We start from the raw sequence: 20,772 nt of genomic DNA on the forward strand, positions 1-20,772 counted from the left end.
ATTTTCAGGCAACAATAAAAATGTCAAGATGACTCTAGCGATTAATCTTCGGGGTTTGGTCTAGTTTCAGTTTTGGTTCCTCATTTAGTTGCACAAAGGATTAATATGGCTGCTGCAAAGAACTGGTATCATGCAAATCACAGAGCTGTATTTATGTGGATAGCTCAGTTGGTTGCTGCTTTTCTCACAGCTCGTTTTGTGACTTGCAGTTCATAAGTTACAATCCTAATAAAGCACACGGACCTATGAACTGTCTTCAAAGAGCTGCATCCAAATGGCATGGTATAGGTTAGAGTGGCATGTGTTTTTTCTCCGGTCTTTCATTCTCCTAATGTTGCTGAAAAGTGTTAATTTCTGAAGGAGGAGCTATAGATGAGGCCACTAGTGGAGGTTGGTAGTGAGGAAATCCGGGGAAAAGGAGTTAATGAGGGGAAGGGGCAGACACAAAAAAGCATTAACGTACTGGGCACCAATAGTGTTAAAGCTGGTCCCTCTAGTGCTTCACCAGGTTTGCCTCCCTATCTTTTTGTGCGCAACGTTTCCACCTTTGCTCCCTTAACCGCACCCTCCACAAATTCACACCTGTGTTGTTCGCCTTCTCTGTTCTGTTCCACCTCTTCCTCCATCTGTCCCTCCACACTTTGTCTCCTTCGCCCCTCCTCTTCTCTGTCATTGTCTATGTTGGAATCTCTCTTCCTACCTTCACCGTCTTTGCCTCCTTTACATGTCATCTCTCACTCAGACATCACTGTTACTTCCTCTCTCTCTTTGTCTTCACCTGAAGTAAAGTAAAAAACACAAACAGTTGACATGATTATGAGCTGACTTCGGGCCAACTGCGATGTGGCTATCAATTGTGCAGTGGTACTAGGGCCAACGGCTCTTTAAGGCCCTCTACACCCCAATTGTGGTTGTTTTCAAGTTGCAAAAGGAACTCTGGGATCCCATTTTCATTGATAACACGAGGGCATCCCACGCTTGCCATTCTACTGGATGGCAAGCAGAAGCAGTATTTTTGCTTCAGTGTTCCATGCACTGTACTTCCTAATGCTTCCTGTCAGGTCTTTATTCTCTGAAACTTTAGGAGCAAAATCTGGGAGATGCCTATGCGCAGTCCCCTGCACATTTCAACTACATACAACAACAGCATGGGAGGCATGACGGGGAGGAGCATCTCAAGTGCATGGTGTGTGGAAGGCCTGTCTCCTCCATTATTGTGTAATGTGGTATCTTGCTTAGAGGTATCAGTTGCCGAGCAGCTTCTCCTCTGGTGGTGTGAGACCATATTTTGGGAAGATGCAGGCAACTACAACCATGGTATACCCGGTAAACTGGCTAATCAAGGATCATTTTGCATTTCTGGGCAGATTGAGGAGTTAAAATGCTCATATGTTCGAGCCAATCTGGTTGGTAGTGAAAGAGTCAGTGAGATATGGTGAAATGCACAAAACTGCACAAGGAGGACCTACCAGTCTGATCATTACTGTGAGACACTACGTGGTCTCTGGCTTCACACTTCACTTAAGTACAGGTCTCACAGACGGGGGCGCACGGACAAGATGGCATCACAGCTGTGAAGCTTCCGCAGCCCGGATGCTAAATCCGTCACTATACTACCCTCTCACCCCTGCTTGAAGTCTGGCGCGTGTACGAAATTCCCCTCCTGATTGAGGTGCGACCGAGGAGCTCTCGGGACAACAATACAAATCACACCTCGAGAGGTGGAAAACTGAGAGGTTCCTGTTGGAGGCCTGACTGCCTCGTTGCCTGCTGCATCCCGGAAGCGTGGAGGCTGGAGGGAAATTCTGCTGCTCCTGAGCTCTACCGCCGCGGCGGACAAAGGAAAGTGCTGTGGTCAGGCGCGCAACACCCATTGGCCTCAAAAGGCTTCAGCCCCCCCCCCGTGTGTGGCAGCCGGGATGAGACAGCTTCCCGGGTACACACACAGCCACACCCGAGCACTTCACAGGTCTTTAAAAGACCATTTGAATGTTAATGTGGCCTCGCTGTTGTTTCACCCCTTCAAAGAGCCCCTGCAGCTCCACTCTGCCTATTGCTTAAAGATCCAGCCCCCCCCCCTCCCCCCCGAAATGTGGCTCTAGTTGGCCTCTGGCTGTGGTAGAGACCGCTGGAACCTCCATCCATCGAGACTGTATTCCTCTTGGAGACATCCGGCTATCTCCCTGGAAACATATCTGGAGGATGTGGCCTTAGGGTGGCTTGGGGAGGCACAATGTGAGTCCCTGGCGGCGGAGATCGAGGAGGGTGAGATAAGGGCAGCAATTATGCAGGTTCGATATGGCAAAGCACCCGGCTCTAACTGCCTACCGGCCGATTTTTACGAAACGTCAGTGGCGGCTGGTGACATTTGAAAGTGGTGAGGCGTAACATTATTGTCATAATGCACTTTTATAATGCAGGCAAATAGTCAGACACACAGCCTCCTCCCCCCTTCCATCTCGCTCCTGACTCCTGCCTCTCCTCTTGGTTAGTGTAAACCCTTTCTCTGCCTCTTATTTCCCCTCTCACGCCTGCCCTTGGAATGCTTGTTCCACCTGCCTTCCCTATGCCTGCTGCAACAGCGGCAGTGCCAGCTCTCTGCCATCCCTTGACCTCCCGCTTCCTAGTCAAATGTTCAAGCTTGTACAGGACATCCGAGGGTGTGAGTGATTGACTTTTAAGAGATAACTGTTGCCTCCTGCAGCCGAGGACATCAGAGAGTACACGCTTCTGTTGCGAGAACTACCCTTGTAATAAGAATGTGCTAACTCACCTCACATTGGGTGGAACACGTACACCATGTTTTTAGCTCACTAATCACGATACGCCAAGATTCACGGAGTAGTGCATTTCCATTTACTTATGTAATTATGTAAGCAGAGATGGGTGAATCTCAATTCTCTGAGAGAGTGATCAAAATCTATGAATGTTTGCTACAATGGATAGAACGACTGACAGAATTGAAACCCCTGACCTTCATACCACAAACTGTTTGAACAAACATATCGGTCTACACTCACTGCGCACCTTTTCTTATAATGCAGCTCATGAACAGTCTTTAAGCAATAACCATGCTGCGTGAAACGGCCTTGCCATTAGCCCCTGTTTCTGTGCTTTTTCAGAAGGCTACGAAGTGTTGCATTCCACAACATTCAAGCGCGCGCACGGTTTCCGCTGACAAAGATCAATGTGCTGGGCAGGCTGCCCGGTGATTGGTGGGCAGCACCTGGCATGCTCTTTCCAGGGTTCGCTCAGCCGCCCTCCCGAAGACTACAAAAAGCAATGTCATAATCACAGCGACTGACATTAGCAAGCTGCACACAAAGACAAATTAACAATTCCCTGCGATGAGGCAACAAATGTCGGAGAGTTAGTAATGATTTTAGATTTCATTTTTCCCCATTTGTGCTCCAAAACTTTGTCACTGACTTCTCAGTTCTCACCCAAATTTCAGGCCGATGCAACACTTGGGTGTGTGTGCCAGCAGCTGCGGCGGTCCATCTCCCACCCTCCTCCGGTGAATCCTGGGGCTGGGGAGGAATACTACACAACTTTTCAACCCTCTGCCTTGCGTATCTCACTGTAAACAGCCGTCCGGCCGGAGGCATGGTAGCCTGGAGCACTCTTCTCTAATCCAGACCGGGGGCCAGTTTCATTAAAAGGGGCATTATGTTGCAGCAGGCAAACTGATGTCTGCACCCCTTCCATCCCCCGGGTCCCCTTCTCCACGTAAAACCATATTCTCGCCAATCGTTACCACAGCCCCTCCAGTCGCGGCCAGCATTACGGGCGGGTGGGTGGAAATGGGGTCATCGCACCGCGGGGGATGGGGGTAGGCGGGAGGGGTTTAATGGGAAACAATATATCAAATAAAGCTTACCGTCCCGTACCGTACTTAGGTTTCTGCCTTCTCGCACTGCGAGAAAGCAGTGGGGCGGCGCCCAAACGCCCCTATGGAGTAGCCGCCACTGCAAAACGTACATCGATGTTTTGGTCCTAATACTTAAGGGGGTGTACAATGAGGCCAGAGAGGATGGAATCCTCCCTCAGAGTATGAGAGAAGTGACTATAGTCTCCCTACTTAAGCCTGTAAAACCAGGGGATAAATGTGAATCACACCAGCCATTTTCCCTTATAAATTGTGACATCAAGATCTTAGCCAAGGTGCTTGCGAACAGACTAAATCTGCTTATGGGGTCCCTAGTCCTTACTGATCAGGCGGACTTCATCCCGGGCCGCTCAACTTCACATAATCTGCACACCCTGTTCTCGTTGTTGCAAGGACATAGACCCAGACTGTCAGGTCCCTCAGAGGCCTCTCAGGACCGGTTCGTTGCTTAATGGGGTCCACCTATTGACAACCTCAATTCCGAGTTGCCGTAAAGGCACGGAAGCTTAAGGGGGTCAATCGGGGGAAGGAATGGAAGGGAACAGAGGGGAAGGAGATCTGTAAAGAAACAAAAGGTTTGTTAACACCATACATTACAGACTATACTGAATGCCCCACTAGTTTAATCCACCTTAACTACTAGGTCTACCTGTAAAATAAAAGAACCAAGTCTGGCAGTACCAGAAGAAGGGCGATTAATATTTGGCAAAGCTTCTTCTGGACCACCTAGTCTCCTTTTGGGTGTAGGAATTCGATACGTAAAGCTCACCTTGTAGAACTGTAGGTAAACAAACAACACATAAACACTAGTCCACACCACATGAGAATATGCACTTTGCCAAGACGTAACACAATTACCCACCCGAAAGGGTGTGTGCGTAGACTTCACTGGGGAAGATGGTTTTATGCTGCTGCCTAGCGACCACTCTACAAACCCCGGCTAGAAGACGAGACAAACACACACTTATCACACATAATTATTTGGCATCATGTTTAGCATCTGGCATTGTATTTGTAATGAACTTATAAGGAAGAAACAATCCTGTCTCAAGAATCCATAGCGCGGTATTAACAAAATACCTCCTGATAATGTCACCCAATAACGTGTACACACGCACTATATCGGCAACAAAATACTTAATCCACATGAAACACACGAAAGGCAGTTGGCGCTGAGAGTCATCAGAGCTCGCTAGCGAAGGAAACGCTAGCGTAAATAACTGAGTCTTGGCAGTGTCACCGACACCCTTACCACACCCTTGGAATCACGGCAGTTGGATTCCCCCCATCAGGTATTCTCCGGCGCTTCAGAATAATCTGCGGGCATTTCTTCTCCGGCTCCGGCTTACGTAGCCGCCCGGACCTCGCGCCTCGTCACTTCCTGTGCACGTGCGTCGTTGGATGCACAGGCCGCTGGGAGCTGTAGTTACCTGGCTCCCGCGGCAGCCTGCCAAATGTCCTGCATCTCGCGGAACAGCACTGCGGCCCGTTTCCAGCAGCCGACCTCCGCTATAGGGGCTAAGAAAGGTGCAGCGGTCTGGGCCTTGTACATGACACCGACATAAAGGCAAATGCGGTCTTCCTCGACGCCACCAAGGTGTTTGACTCGACGGAGTGGAGCCATCTCATGGATACTGGGGAGGATGGGAGTCCCCTTTGGCTTTCTTTCTTGGATCGAGCTATTATACCGGCAACCACAGGCCAGGGTGACGGTCAAAGGCAGGTGCTCAGCTCCATTCCCAGTGTCGCGCGGGATGAGACAGGGGTGCCCCCCTATCACCCCTATTGTTTGCACTGTCCTTGGAGCCACTAGCGGTGAAGATTCATCAAAGATATCACGAGCATGCGATTCAGTACCCCACCTGACAAATCTTGATATCCCTGTTCGCAGATGATCTCACTTTATATGTGCGAGACCCACAGATTAGCCTAAACCCCATTCTACGAGAGTTTACTGCTTTTGGTGGGATATCGGGAATCACAATCAATTCGGCTAAAACGCAACTATTCCCACTAACCATGGTTACTTGTCCGTATCAACGGGATAATCCTAAAGTATGGAGTCAAAAAGGGGTAAAATATTTAGGAGTCATCATCACTTGGGATAGGGCGGAACTGATTTGTGTTAACTATGGCAGCACTTTGGCATCCCTCACGGACATGATAAGGAGCTCGATTGCCCTGCTCCTCTCAATGGCGGTATGTATATCACTAATTAAAATATTAATATTACCCAAGCTACTGTACCTGTTCCTAAACATACCATACAACCCGGGTCCACATTTTTTCAAACTGCTCCAATGACAGTTAATCAGGCTGGCGTGAGGGGGAGGGAGGGGGGGGGAGAGAGCCCAGGCTAAAGTGGGACACCCTGACTCGCCCTTTCTCACAAGGGGGCTTTAAAGCACCGGACATGAAACTATACTATATAAGCGCACAGTCACACTATGCCACATACTGGTTCCACCCTCGCCCCGTACATTACACACTTAGCTATCGAGAAGGGATACATGGATCCCATTCCACTGGCAGGATTTATCGCGCATAAACCCAAGGGCAGAGACAAAGATCCCACCACGGTAGACTGCACTAATGCGGCGTGGAGGGACATAGCCACTAGACTCGGTACCCTGATGTTGTACTCGTCAAGATTACAACTTGTGCTGTCTCCAGACCTCGAGATAGTGGGAGAGGTCGCGTCCCAGCGAATGCTAAGCAAGTTCGAAATGAACACATGGGGGGGATCTGTATGCTGGAGATAGTTTTAAAACTAAAAATCTATTCTTTTCTAACGATGAACCCACGCCCATGGAGCTGTTCATGCATGTGAGGCTCCGTCAGAGCGTTAAGGCCATTACTTCTGACTTTCCTCTTGAGCCGCAAACACTGGGCCCACTACACATAATACTACAGTGCACTTCACCGTCTCATGTAGTCTCCATGCTATACCGCCACACACAGGCGCTGGAGGTGTGCACTCCCATGGCTTCCAGGACTCTGTGGGAGGTGGAGTTAGAACCCGGGCCGGGTAGGCGAAGCCGGTCCCAATAGGGGCTCGGGCAAAACGCCGTCCGGGGGCGGCGCCCCTCCCCCGGCCACCCCCTTCAGGCATTTACATAAGGGCTAGGCCGACGGGGGCCAGGATTGGCCCCCGAGGGCGCGAGCGAGCCCCCCCCAATCAGGGGTCGAGCTCAGGGGCCAAGGGGGGGAATGAAAGGGGGTCACCGGGTCACAAATCCCCCCCCCGGGCGACATACGTAGATTGAGGCAACAGAAGAAGGTGACTCTGGGAGAGTTACAACAGCTACTGGGGAAACTGAATTTTGCCATGAGAGTAATTCCCGCAGGGCGCGCATTCGCCCGGCGGATAGCCTGGCTTACGAGGGGCTTGGCACAGAAGCACCACAGGGTCCGCATTACACAGGGAGTGAGGGACGCCTTGGTCCAATGGGAGAGTTTTCTGACAGATTTCAACGGCACCCTGATCTGGCGGGCCCCCTGGGCTCTGGCCAGTGAGGTAGAACTCTACACTGACGCAGCAGGGGGGTACGGCTTCGGGGCCCTCCTGGGGACGGCGTGGTCGGCAGGGGCATGGCCGGCGGCGTGGCACGCAGCCGGGCTGACCACGAACATATCACTACTAGAACTTTTCCCCATAGTTGTAGCCTTCCACATCTGGGCCCCCCAACTCGCGAATAGGCAGATCACGCTGTGGTCAGACAACCACGCAGTGGTGCAGGCAATCAACACAGGAGCGGCGCGTTGCCCAGCGGTAGCGGCCTTGCTGAGGAAGTTAGTGGGCTGCCAGTTGAGAGGGAACATTGCATTAAGGGCCAGGCACATTCCGGGCGTGGAAAACTTAGTGGCGGATGCTATTTCTCGTTTCCAGTGGGAAAGATTCAGGAAGCTGGCCCCGGGCGCAGACAGGAAGATGACCCCGATGCCGGAGGAAGCGTGGGCATGGGTAGAAGCGGTTTGAGATGGTTGCTGGAGAATGCACTGGCCCCAAAGACCAACAGCCGGTACCGGAGGTGCTGGGAAACTTTCAAGGGGGCAATGGGCCGGGAAAAGGGACATTCTAGATTTCATCGACTGGGCCTTCAAGGAAGGGAAATCAAAATCCTGGGCACAAGCGCATTTAAGTGCGGTAGCATATTACACGAAATTGTCAGGGCGCGTCGACCAAACAGGGGCGTTTGAATGTCGCATGGCCATGAAAGGGTGGGGCAGGTTACAGCGGGCACCAGAGGACGCGAGGCGCCCCATCCACTTCAGATTACTTCAGGCGATGCTGGGGGCCCTGGCCGGGATATGCTCCTCGAGGCATGAAGTCGCACTGTTCCGGGCAGCGTTTGCAGTAGCATTCTTCGGGGCATATAGGGTCAGCGAGGTGGTAGCCCCTTCAGTGGTGGACGCAGGAGCAGTATGCATGCAGAGAGAAGGGGTGGTCATGCAGGAGGGACACATGGACATACTGCTAAGAAGGTCCAAGACGGACCAGACGGGCAAGGGTGTATGGACCAGATTGCACTGCACGGACAATGCAGATCATTGCCCGGTATGTCTACTAAGAAGGTATCTAGAGAGCAAGCAGGGGAAGAAGGGGCCGCTATTTCAGCACAGAGATGGATCTTTCCTCAGCCGTTTTCAGTTTATAGCGGTAATGAGGAAGGCGGTAGAAGCTTTGGGTCTCCCCGCACGGGAATATGGGTCGCACTCATTTAGGATTGGGGCGGCCACCACGGCGGCAGGGCTGGGCATGGGGGGGGGGCGCTATTAAGGGGATAGGGCGGTGGGCATCCGGCGCTTACAAGCGTTACATACGCCCAGCAAGATGCTAAAAAGACCCCCCCCCCTCTCTTCCAGATCCGGACGCTGCACACAAGAAGGTGTGGATCGTGGGGCACTCGTACGTTACGCGGGCACAGCGTTGGGCAGCGGCCAGACGGGACTTTGGCGGGATCTGGCTACGGGACACCGACATAGAATGGTGGGGGCGCCCCGGGATGAGATGGGGAGAGCTGCTGTCCATGGTGCGGGATGCGCTACAGCGGGGCAGCAAGCCAGATGCAGTGGTGGTCCACTTGGGCGGGAATGACTTGGCAGCAATGGGGCGGAAGGCACTCCTGGAAGACATGCAGAAGGGCCTCACAGCATTAGCACGAATGGTACGCCCCGCAGACATAATTTTTTCAGAAATCATAGTGCGGAACGCCTGGCGGGGGGCAATCGACCTGGGGGCGGTGGAAAAGTCTAGAAAGAAACTCAATATTACTATGGCAAAAGTATGCAAGGCGAATGGCTGGGGTTTCGTACGTCATGGGTTCATAAACTTAAGATCCCCGGGGTATCACAGCGAGGACGGAGTTCACCTCACAGGGGTGGGGATGGATATGTTCCTGCTGAACATTGTAGGGGTTCTGGAGCAGAGGGGTTTCCTATGACAGTCAGGCAGGGTAGGAGTCGGCTTGGGGGGAGCTCCCTCTGATCGAGAAACCATAGGGAGCGTGGCGGAGCTAGACGGACTAAATTAACAAAAGAAAGGGGAGAACCCATTAGAAGATAGATGAGAGGCTCTCGCAGTGCCTTGGGGATGCCGCACGGCAGGGGCGCTGAGGGAGCCAAAAGGGCGGCACGCCGCCAACAAAGATTAGAGACAATGCTCTCCCCATGACCCTTCGGATGCCTCACGGCAGGGGCTCAGAAGGAGACAAAAACAAAGGACCCAGTCACAAGAAATTAAAGTAGATACACAAGAAAGGCCCTTGGGATGCCAGCCGGCAGGGGCCTCTGGGAGAAGGGAGGGCCCATGTAAGGACACAGGGCGAGCGGGACGGCACTTGCGGCCCGGACAGGTCCAAACGGAGACCCGCCCAATCGGTAGCAAGCTGAAGCCTAAACCCGGAAGCAGGAAACACAGAAAAGGGTTCCCTCCCCTCCCAGGTGATTAGCTGGGGCAAGAATAACCATGCAACATGTACATAACCATGAACAATGTGTTACAATTGTATAAAATGTTATTATATGAATAAACTGCAACCTTTTCAGGCACCCAACAAAAGTTGTCAGTGGTGATTTGAGGTAGCAGAACATAGCAGGATGGTAAGAGGGGGGGGGAAGCAGGGAGGGGAGATCCGCCGCCTGGATGGGGTTAGAACCCGGGCCGGGTAGGCGAAGCCAGACCCAATAGGGGCCCGGGCAAAACGCCGTCCGGGGGCGGCGCCCCTCCCCCGGCCACCCCCTTCAGGCATTTACATAAGGGCTAGGCCGACGGGGGCCAGGATTGGCCCCCGAGGGCGCGAGCGAGCCCCCCCCAATCAGGGGTCGAGCTCAGGGGCCAAGGGGGGGAATAAAAGGGGGTCACCGGGTCCAGTGACCACAAATTCCCCCCCCCGGGCCAAGGGCGAAGAAAGAAGAATCCCACCCACCCACACCTAAGAGTCGGGCGTCGCTGCTGCAAGGTGGAGGGTAGCGGAGCTAGACGGACTAAATTAACAAAAGAAAGGGGAGAACCCATTAGAAGATAGATGAGAGGCTCTCGCAGTGCCTTGGGGATGCCGCACGGCAGGGGCGCTGAGGGAGCCAAAAGGGCGGCACGCCGCCAACAAAGATTAGAGACAATGCTCGCCCCATGACCCTTCGGATGCCTCACGGCAGGGGCTCAGAAGGAGACAAAAACAAAGGACCCAGTCACAAGAAATTAAAGTAGATACACAAGAAAGGCCCTTGGGATGCCAGCCGGCAGGGGCCTCTGGGAGAAGGGAGGGCCCATGTAAGGACACAGGGCGAGCGGGACGGCACTTGCGGCCCGGACAGGTCCAAACGGAGACCCGCCCAATCGGTAGCAAGCTGAAGCCTAAACCCGGAAGCAGGAAACACAGAAAAGGGTTCCCTCCCCTCCCAGGTGATTAGCTGGGGCAAGAATAACCATGCAACATGTACATAACCATGAACAATGTGTTACAATTGTATAAAATGTTATTATATGAATAAACTGCGACCTTTTCAGGCACCCAACAAAAGTTGTCAGTGGTGATTTGAGGTAGCAGAACATAGCAGGATGGTAAGAGGGGGGGGGAAGCAGGGAGGGGAGATCCGCCGCCTGGATGGGGTTAGGATAACCCTTGCCAGATAACCAGTGTATATAGTGTTGTAAGCAGACAGGGAGCATATTGGCCAATAGTCGCTCGAGGATAATACATTATAAATGTCTTCATCGCCTGTATTACACTCCCACCAAGATGCATAGGTTTCAACTCCGGATGGATGATTGCTGTGACAGGTGCGGGCGGTGTAAAGCAGACTTCCTTAATTTGGCATGGGAATGCGATCCCATCATGGCATTTTGGCAGCAAATCCTCGAATCACTCGAGGAAATGCTAGGGGTGTCAGTGCTGATGTCCCCCATTTTGGTCGTGCTGGGTACACTGAAGAACTGGAGGCCTCTAATAGGAAATTTGCTGCATTGTGGCTTTTGCTGGCCAAAAGAAAGGTGGCTTGCAGGTGGGGGCGGGGTAGAGTGCCCACATTTAAGGATTGGCTCCAAGATCTCATAATGTGGCAGGAACAATCCCTTATATATGCCGAGCTCCTTCCTGAGGCCTCTAGGCCGAGAGATATATGGGATATCTTCCGAATGTACGTATTAACACACACACCCTAGAGAGTCGTGGAGCGCACATGTGGTCGGGGTAAATGGGGTCTTCTAAGAAGGAGGAACATGGGGGGAGGGCATTTGGAACATGTCTCCGCAAAATTGGGGGCTACCCTGCTATGTACAGCTGATTAAATTCTTTCTTTGTGAATGTCATGTACTTATCCAAATTCTTCGATTATATATGGTACTGCTCATGCTGATGTTTTTGCTGTTGTTTGTACTTTTAAAACTTAAATAAATAAACATTAAAAAAAAAAGTACTGGTTTCACAGACAGTAGTGCACGTCTTTCTTTGTTTGTGCCTTAAAGACTAAAGAGGGAGAGAAAAAAGTAGAGTGTGAAAGGAGACAGGAGCAGAAAAACGGGAAAACAAAATGATGTGAATTAAGAAAGGGAGAAGCTGAAGAGAGAAAGGAATATAGAAGGAAAATGGGAAAAAGGGAAGAGGAGAAGGAGCAAAGATGAGAGAGAAGGAGGAGGGAAGGATTACATAAAGTGGGAAATAAAGCAAGAAAATAATGGGAGTGAGGAAAGACATGGGAATATAGAATAGTGAGGTTAAAGGAATAAGATGAAGTAAAGACAAAGGGAAGAAGAAGCAAACATTTGTCAGAAGGAGGGAACTGAAAAAAGAAGGGGCAAGAAGAAGTGATAGAAATATTATCGTTAGAGAAAGAAGAAAAGAAAACGGATCTCAAGGAAGGGTGAGAGAGATGAGAAAAGGAGGAGATAAATACGAGAGAGAAAAGGCAGCACAAGATGAAAAATGTGCTTTAAAATGTGTCTTTTTCCAAATAGTTCTTGGAGTGGACTACCCCCTCTCAAGCCTCCTTTGAACAGTTACGCTCACTCACTGAGCCTGCTCATCTCAGGCAATGTGGGGGCTGTTAGGGCAAATTTGAAAGAGCTGCTTTTGGCTCCCAGCAGAGCATTGGCTTCTGGTGCGTCTATGATGAAACACATGGTAGAAAAATATTTCAAATGTGTAACCAAACTTACCATTAAGCTAACACCTATGCAACCAGATGGCTCTAGGTCACATCATTTTTGCCAGTTTTTGGGACGGGGTACATGATAAGTAGCGTCCAAGAGCTAGCGTTCCGTGAAGAAGGCTCCTTCGTCAGATTGCGTTATCGAGCAGACGTGTCTAAATATCCCAGGGGACGCAACTCTGGAACAAGTCCTGGGTTATAAAGCTGAAACCCAACTCCTCTATGGTACTTATGACAAGCAGGAGGTGCTGTTCTTGCGGCAGGCAGAGAGGCACCTTCTACATAGGAGGAAAAGTGATCATTTCTCAAAGCCACAGAGGTAGTTCTATCGGACGCCGATACCTCACTGCATCATGTTTTAAATGCTGTGCGTTCAAGGAGGTGGCAGTCGTATAAAATACCCCTTCCCCTCACTTTGAAACGCATCCCAAATGACAGTAAATGAGTGAGTTAATCAGGCGAGTGAGCCCGGCACTCGTTCAAAAATCCTGAAATACTCTGACCAAATCGTGAATGTTACACCTACATTCTCAGTGAATGTACTTGTATATCTCTCCGTCCAGCCTTCTCTCGGCCCCCTTCCTTCTCTCGTCCATCCTTCCTTCATCCACCCACCATTCCCTTCATCACCCACCAATCCTATCAATCCATCCATCCTTCCTTCTGTCCATCCATCCACCCCTCCATCCATCCTTCCTTACTTCTCTTCATCCATCTATCCTTACTCTGATCCATCTGCCCGCACTTCTTTTCACCAATAAACCTTCGAAATCCGCTCAAGTTTGACCACCAAGATTAGTCTTTTAGGGGGTGCTGCTTTTAGGATATCATTTGGTACTTATTACAGTCTCCAAACTGGAGATCCAGCACTCATCTAATCAGAACTGTAGACTGGGTCCTCTGCCCGTCTTCTTTCATCAGCACAAAAGAGTTAGTGGGAAGAGACTGGACATGCAAAGTGCGCATGTGCAGAGGTACCTGGTGAATGTGAACCCCTCCATGAAGCATAACTAGCGATGCTGCTAGGGGACAAAAGTGCTACACGAAAAATACAAGGAATGTGGAACTTCTGCTTTAACACCTTTACTGTCATACTGATGGACACATACTTATGTCATAAAAAGGCATGCCCACTATTCCTCCATGACGTATATACGCATAAAGTGCATACACGTCACGGGGGAATACTGGGCACGAAACAGGAAAGTGCTCTGCTAACTTTGCACAAGGTCCGAACAAACATTGGCAAAGGAGTGTACAGACACCCCAGCAGCCAAGAGATGAATAGACAGGGTGTGTGGGTCCTTCCTTCAAGACATATACGTAGGGTATGCAAGGGGTGCGAGGGCCTGTCGCCATACAAGGAGAGGAGGGTCCTGCTCGCTGCCTCCCTTCTGCATTTCTCTTCGTGCGCTTAGGGTCTCCATCATCTCTCCCGTTTAGTCACAGGCTCGCTGTCCCCTGACATACCACAAAACATTGGCCTTTTCCTTTCCCTACGATAATAATGATTTTAAAGGGGTTCGGGTGGATAAACGCAGCTCCTGGCTCCCTTGGCGTTGGTCTTTAAATCTCCCGCATAACTCTCCTTAAAAGGAGCGCGGCTCGCGCCCAGCAGGGCCCGCGTGCCACTGATATGCAGGTCAATCAGTGCAGCGCCTCCTTATCTGCCCAAGAATGAGTGATCTGGGACGGAAGATATGTAGCCAGGAGCTACGGCTCTCCACGAGCTGAACAGGGCCTAATGTGTGGCATGTTGGTGTTGCGTGTTTGGATGATGGAGGAGGTGTGATGTGAGGTAGTGGCGTAACATAAGCCCCCGCAGTCCCCGCGGTTTGGGGGGCCCGAGCTCCAGGGGGCACCCTCAGCAAAGTCAGTGGTGGGCCGGGGAGAAGGGTCCCCTCCATGTACTTTGCTGGGGGGGTGGGGGGGGGGGGGGCTGGCTCAAGTTTCGTTATGCCACTGGGCCTAGGACTGGGGAGAGGCACGTGCTTACTGACGCAGCACCCAAAATGGCACCCTCCTGCCCTGCTTATGCAAGCAGCAGGTTATACCCCTGCCCCAACGTCCATCTGCACTGTATATATGGAGCGACCAATGTAATAGATGTCAGCAACTCTACGTTTTATTAAATCACAACAGCACCTGTCATATACAGTTCTGCAAAGCTGAAAACCCGAGTAGAAGACCCTGTATGAAAAGGATACTGGTTTAATTTTATTTAAGTTATCTATATATTGTGAGCCCAGCAACAGGAGTTAAGGTACGCTGTGCATTTGCCCGAAAAGAGCGCAATGGCCATTTGAAAAGTGTATAATTTGGCAGCATGGGTTGAACCTAAGCAGCATGGACAGGTGATGCTCATCTGAGCGTAAACTGCTCACATTACAACCGGAGGAGCTGGGTTCAAAAAACAGCCTTAGCAGCAAAAAAATGGCTAGCACTTTTAATCTGCCCAAAATGATTTCCTAAAGATGGAATTATGTCAAATGTGCATAGTATCACTGGGTATGGTAATTCCAACCCACTCATAATCAAAGCCTATTTAGTCTCACTCACTCACTGATTCCCTCGCTCAGTGATACATTCACTCACTCATAGACTCACTACCTCAAAGGCTCATTAACTCATTCATTGACTTTCACTCATTCACTCGCTCACTCAGTTGCTGAGATAGAAAATGAACTATCTTAAACGCAGGGGACGCAGGGGTCCCAGGAGCAGGTCCTGTTACAGTTAACAAAAACTCTTGAAATTCCTCCCAGGAATAAAGAAATGAACACCACTCATAAGCAGTACTTTAAATAGGCAGGTACTGAAAGGGAGAGATCCAGTACTTCTTAAACAAACAGGCACTCTGGGATAGTGAGTACACGCACTTCTATATTTCCAAGTAAAGCAATGAACAATACAACAGTATTTGAAAGGAGAAAAGGCTGTAGATACGATCAATGTTACAAAACGTTTCCAGGAAACGTGAGCGCATTTTTAGGTCTCGCCTGACCCAGCGCATGCGCTGGTCTGGCGAGACTTATTGAGAGGGCTCCAAAAAGTGCTACCAGTCCAGCCTAGAGTTACAGTGCATGTGCGCGGGCGCGCGTGCCGTGCTTTACCGTGATTACTTTCACTTTCGCGGCCGCTTTGATGTTTGATCGTGATCGCGATCACTGTCACTTTCGCGGCCGCTTTGCATAGCCAACAGGTCTCGCTTTTAGGACCTTATAAGTATTTAGTTATGCAACTGTTGAATGGCTAAACACTTATAAGTTCCCAAAGGCGAGACCTATTGGCTATGCCAATGCTTGTTTTTAGGTCTCGCCTGACCCAGCGCATGTGCTGGTCTGGCGAGACTTATTGAGAGGGCTCCAAAGAGTGCTACCAGGCCAGCCTAGAGCTACAGTGCATGTGTGCGGGCGCGCGCGCCGCTCTTTACCGCAATTACTTTCACTTTAGCGGCCACACGGCCGCTTTGAATGATGTTTGAGCGCGATCACTTTCACTTTCGCGGCCGCACGGCCGCTTGGCATAGCCAATAGGTCTCGCTTTTGGGACCTTATTAGTATTTAGTTATGCACTTTTAAGGTCCCAAAGGCGAGACCTATTGGCTATGCCAATGCTTGTTTATGGTGTTTCCCAAGCTCCTGTTTGTACAGAGCCAAAGAAATCAAAGGATTGAGATAGGTGCTGCTGGAGTGACATACATTTCTGCAAGATATCAAACTGCTCTCAACAGCAGAACTTAATTCTGATCTGTAAATGCATTCACCTTATCGCAGTGGTTCCCAAACTGGGGTCCGGGGACCCCCAGGGGTCCGTGACACATTCCCAGGGGGTCCGCAGGGAGCAGTTTTAAAAGCACTGCAAAGTTCCTTGCATAATCAGCAGTTTTTGGGCAGCAATAAAAGTGTCAAGATAACTCAGGTGATTAATGTATTTGCTGGAGAGAGATGGGGGTTTTGTCCAGTGGCAGCTTTAACTCATATTAGGAAGCCCAGGTGGTTAACATGCCTGCTGCAAAGAATGTCTACCATGCATTAAAAAAACAGTATTTTGTTTTGTGCATGGCTCAGTGAGTTCCTGCTTTTGCCACATAGACTCTTTTGTTATTGTGCAGTTCGTAAGTTCACTGCCATCAAAGAGCTGCATGCAAACTGCATGGCACAAATAATTAAGTTATGCTTTTTCCCAGTCTTTCATTATCCCGATGCTGCTAAAAAGGTTGGTTTGGGTAGAAATAAATCCTTATTATCAAAGTCAACCCCTGTGTTATTTTCTGAATCCTGAGTTTGTGCTTCTCCAGACCAAGCACTCTTAAAAAATGCCTACCAGTATGGATGACTTGTGAATCCTACACCTTGTAGTCCCCTTTGCCTTATGTAACATTTTCTATTCACTGATTTACACACGCATGATTAATTGTCTCTGTATGTGTGTGATGTGAAGTGCTCTGACACCCTACAGTGGTATGAGAGGTGCTATAAAACAAATTAAATACAAGTGACAGTGGGGCTTTGGAGAGATGAAAGGCACTGTTGGAGGGCAGAAGTGAGGGAATCATTAAAGATTGTCAATCATTAAAGATTGACAAAAGATGGTTGTATCCTGGTGCATAGTAAGGTCATTATTTAATATGCTTTGAAAGCTAAAACAATTCAATATATAATGACAAATGTGTTGTAAAAACACAATTTTACCCCAAATTTTCTTGGTGGAGAGGCCCCCAAACCCCCTTTGTAGGGGTCAGGCTCACTCGCTGCACTTGTTGTGCATTGTGCGGGGACGGGTCTAACAACATTTGCCAGAGCAGCTTTAAGATACCAGTCCAGCCTAGGCAGGAGCAGGAGCCTTGGGCTGCAAAATAAAACCAAACAATGTAAAGGTAGTTGCGAGACGCAGCACCAACCTCCCCATTAGAATTTTTCGATTTTTGAAAATATTTTTAATATAAAAATACTGAAATCTTTAGTAATTCAAGTCTAGTCTTTGGTTGATGTGTGCAGGTTTTTTTTCTTCAAATTACAGTTTTAATATTTGACATTTAAATCATACAAATTGCCTGGGGGTCCCCGGCTTCCAGTAGTGACTCAATGGGGGTCCTCAGGAGTGAAAAGTTTGGGAACTACTGCCTTATCGTATATAAAGCAATATCAGCCAAAAGGAATGAAACCGTGGAGAGAAACACCTTTACTAGTCCAGAAAAGGCAAAGGTGCAGTGCAGGGATGACAGGGCCTGAGGTGCTATTCCCAGTCCAGTCACAAACCAGCGAGGTGCAGTTTCCACATCGACTGCTGTGCGATCGGGATTGCAATTGGCAATGAAACGTGTGAATTGGTAAATTGCATCGCAAATTGCACATTCCCAGGGGATGGCAAAACGACCTGTCTAATGACTATTAATGAGGTAGACTGCAGTCTGTGATTGACTGCTAATGGATGGTGGCGTCCAAGGGACAGCAGTCCTCCAGCACTTCTCCATCCCTGTATATGCAATCCCAAACAGGACACATGGTATTATAAAAGTAGCACATTCAGGGTGAAGACAAAGATTATTTTTTTTAGTTGTTTTTTCTTAGAAAATGTTCCCATTTGGGAAGGTATCGGGTGGAGCAGGCAGGGTAACCCCCAGGGACCGCATTCATAATTACCGAATAGGAAGATGTTAAAGAAGGACTGCTGCCCCTTTGTGAATCAGATGCCACCCCCTTTCAGGGGTGGGCATCTCATCAATGAGCAATTGAGGTCAAACATATGTCTGCATTCCCCTCTGAGTCCCCAACAGGTTGGCGACGCCCTTTGCACGCTCCCTTCTATTTGTGATTTAGAGAAGGTCATAAATCCCTGTTATGAGTCTAAAAGTCTTTTCTGGCTTGTAAAAGGTATTTTGTAAATAGTAGAAATGTGTTTTGTGGACACAAATCATGTGATTTTGCGATCACAGACAAGGCGATAACAAAATACTTGTGTACACAGGACCAAAGTGCCTGTGCGCGTCATGTATGAAGCTGCTGTAGAGGACATGGACGGGCCCTTGAAAGGTGAATCCGTCTGAAGGAGAGGTGCAGTCACTGGACGTCTCTTGAGATAAGCCCATGAGACTGCCTTGCTGATCACACTGAAATTCCCTGTGCCCAACCAGCACTGGCAATGAGATTCAACATCTATTTGCAAATCTTAGCTGTCCTGAGAATGCAGAGATTGGAGCCTGTGCAGATTGGCCATTTAGGAAACATGACATAGGGAGTATCATTTGACCACGATCCCAACCTCCCCCATCGCTCCGTGACCCAGCCCTTACCTGCGATGGAGTGAAGATGAGCGGACCTCGGGAGAGCCTGGATGCCTGGAAGCCACTGCGCTTAAAGAGGCTTTAACAGAGCCTGCTCCGCCCAGCAGAGGATCCAAGCCGCGTATTGGAGGTAGGCGGGAAAACAGCTTTGTGGGCGGGGCCGGATGCGGACGAGGCTAGAAGGGACCTAAAGACTGATGTACAGCAAGTACGATGCTTCTGTTTTTGGACTGGTGCCATGATAAAGCTAAGTTACCACGGCCCTTAGAAGTGCAAACTGCTTGTCCCATCGTGGGGGCTATTTTAAGCTCCGAGACAACACAGGCAGGCAGTAGCCACTGTAAAGTGGTTGGTGCCACAGAGATAAGAGGAAGCCAGATTGCACTCAGCTCTGCCTCCTAAACTGGGCAGAACTTGGAGAGACGGTGATGCTGTGCGCAGCTACAAATCGTAAGCCCCCTGGGTGCCCTGGCGATGCAGTTCCCTCGCCTCGCTGCCCATCCTTTGCATTCCACACCCTAACAGTAAAACACATGTAAATTTCCAGAAGGCTTTCTGTTCTTATCTCTCATCTTTTATAAATGCCCCCTATTACAGGAGATCTTGTAGGGACGCCACCTCACGATTCAGACCTACGTTATGGACATTTGTACGTCCTTAGCCCTTGGCAAACTTTTACAGCCTTCTCCATGGTGCTGAGAGTTTCTAAAAGTGTGGATGGGCAAGAGCTATAATCAAGGTGAATGAGGTTAAAGAAGCAACCACTCTGATGGGCCGTCACAACCTGGCTGCCCCCCTTCATCCCCACACACTACCGCATCCTCCTACTCACACCTAGTCTTTTTTGCAGCTTTTTTCCAGATACCTTGAGTTTGTTAGTGATGGAAAAACTAGAGTTGATCTCCCAATTTGGTCTGTGATGAAAGGAGATTTGTTAATTCAGGTGGTTCGACATAGTCCTTTTCTATATCTCCCTGACCACTCTAGCGGGGGAGGGGAGGGTTATCCATTTACACCTTGGCTATGACAATACCACGTATGCTAAAATCCTGAACAATAATAGGACTAGAAGTAGAAAACAATTATTTCATTAATGAGAAGCATATTCTGTCTCTTTCATATCCCAGTCAGGTTTAACATATAGTATTAAAATGTTGTACCTCTTCTATATAATGCCTGGCTAGGGCTCCATCCCTATACAAGTATATAATCACCTACATTCACAGCTTCACAATCTTATCAACATCAAATCCAAATTTACAGGACTGGCAGCAGGTGTTTCTCAGACGAGACATCCATTCCCTGCAAACAGCTACTCTAACATTTCAAAACATGACCTTCACCCTTTTTCTTCAGGAAAGTCATGAAAGTTGCACCTTTCAGTCCTTAACACCCACTGCATATCATAATAGGATCTTTCTAATGGTTAGCATGATGAATTTGTGACATAAGCATATTTCGCTATACTAATTCAACACTAATCCTTTATGGGTTCAGGAGTGGCGTGCTATTCGCCAGAAAAGCGCTTCAACACCCCATCAGTGTTAACTAGCGCTTTATAAATGCAAACCTTTTTCCCTCTTCTATCCTTCGGTTATCCTTCTCAATTCAAATAACTGACTAATATCCACCACTCAAATTATTTCAAATTTCACTATACTAATGCACCACTAATCCTTTATGGGTTCCGGAGTAGCGTGCTACTCGCCAAAAGCACTTCAACACCCCATCAGGGGTAAAAAGCACTATATAAATACAAAACTTTTTTCTTTCTACTATCCTTTCACTATCCTTCTGAATCCAAACAACTGACTAACCTATCCACCACTCAAATTACTTTCATATTTCACTGTACTAATTCAACACTAATCTTTTATGGGTTCCAGAGTAGCATGCTACTTGCCGAAAAAGCTCTTCAATGCCTCGTCAGCGGTAGTAAGTGCTATAT

At 49.2% G+C, this 20,772-nt stretch overlaps 1 protein-coding gene across 3 annotated transcripts in view; it reads right to left on the reverse strand.

Annotated features, from left to right (window-relative positions):
- Window positions 1–19,274, reverse strand: part of LOC146861373 (troponin T, cardiac muscle-like) — a 195,709-nt gene extending 176,435 nt beyond the window's left edge. For all 3 annotated transcript variants that reach the window (XM_085645676.1, XM_085645675.1, XM_085645674.1), the window contains exon 1: window positions 18,834–19,274. The gene's annotated coding sequence lies outside the window, so the exon portion shown is untranslated. The remainder of the gene's footprint in view (window positions 1–18,833) is intronic.
- Window positions 19,275–20,772: the final 1,498 nt, after the last annotated feature.

The sequence above is a fragment of the Triturus cristatus genome, chromosome 3_1, assembly GCF_964204655.1.
Source record: "Triturus cristatus chromosome 3_1, aTriCri1.1, whole genome shotgun sequence".
NCBI classification, from domain to species: Eukaryota; Metazoa; Chordata; class Amphibia; order Caudata; family Salamandridae; genus Triturus; species Triturus cristatus.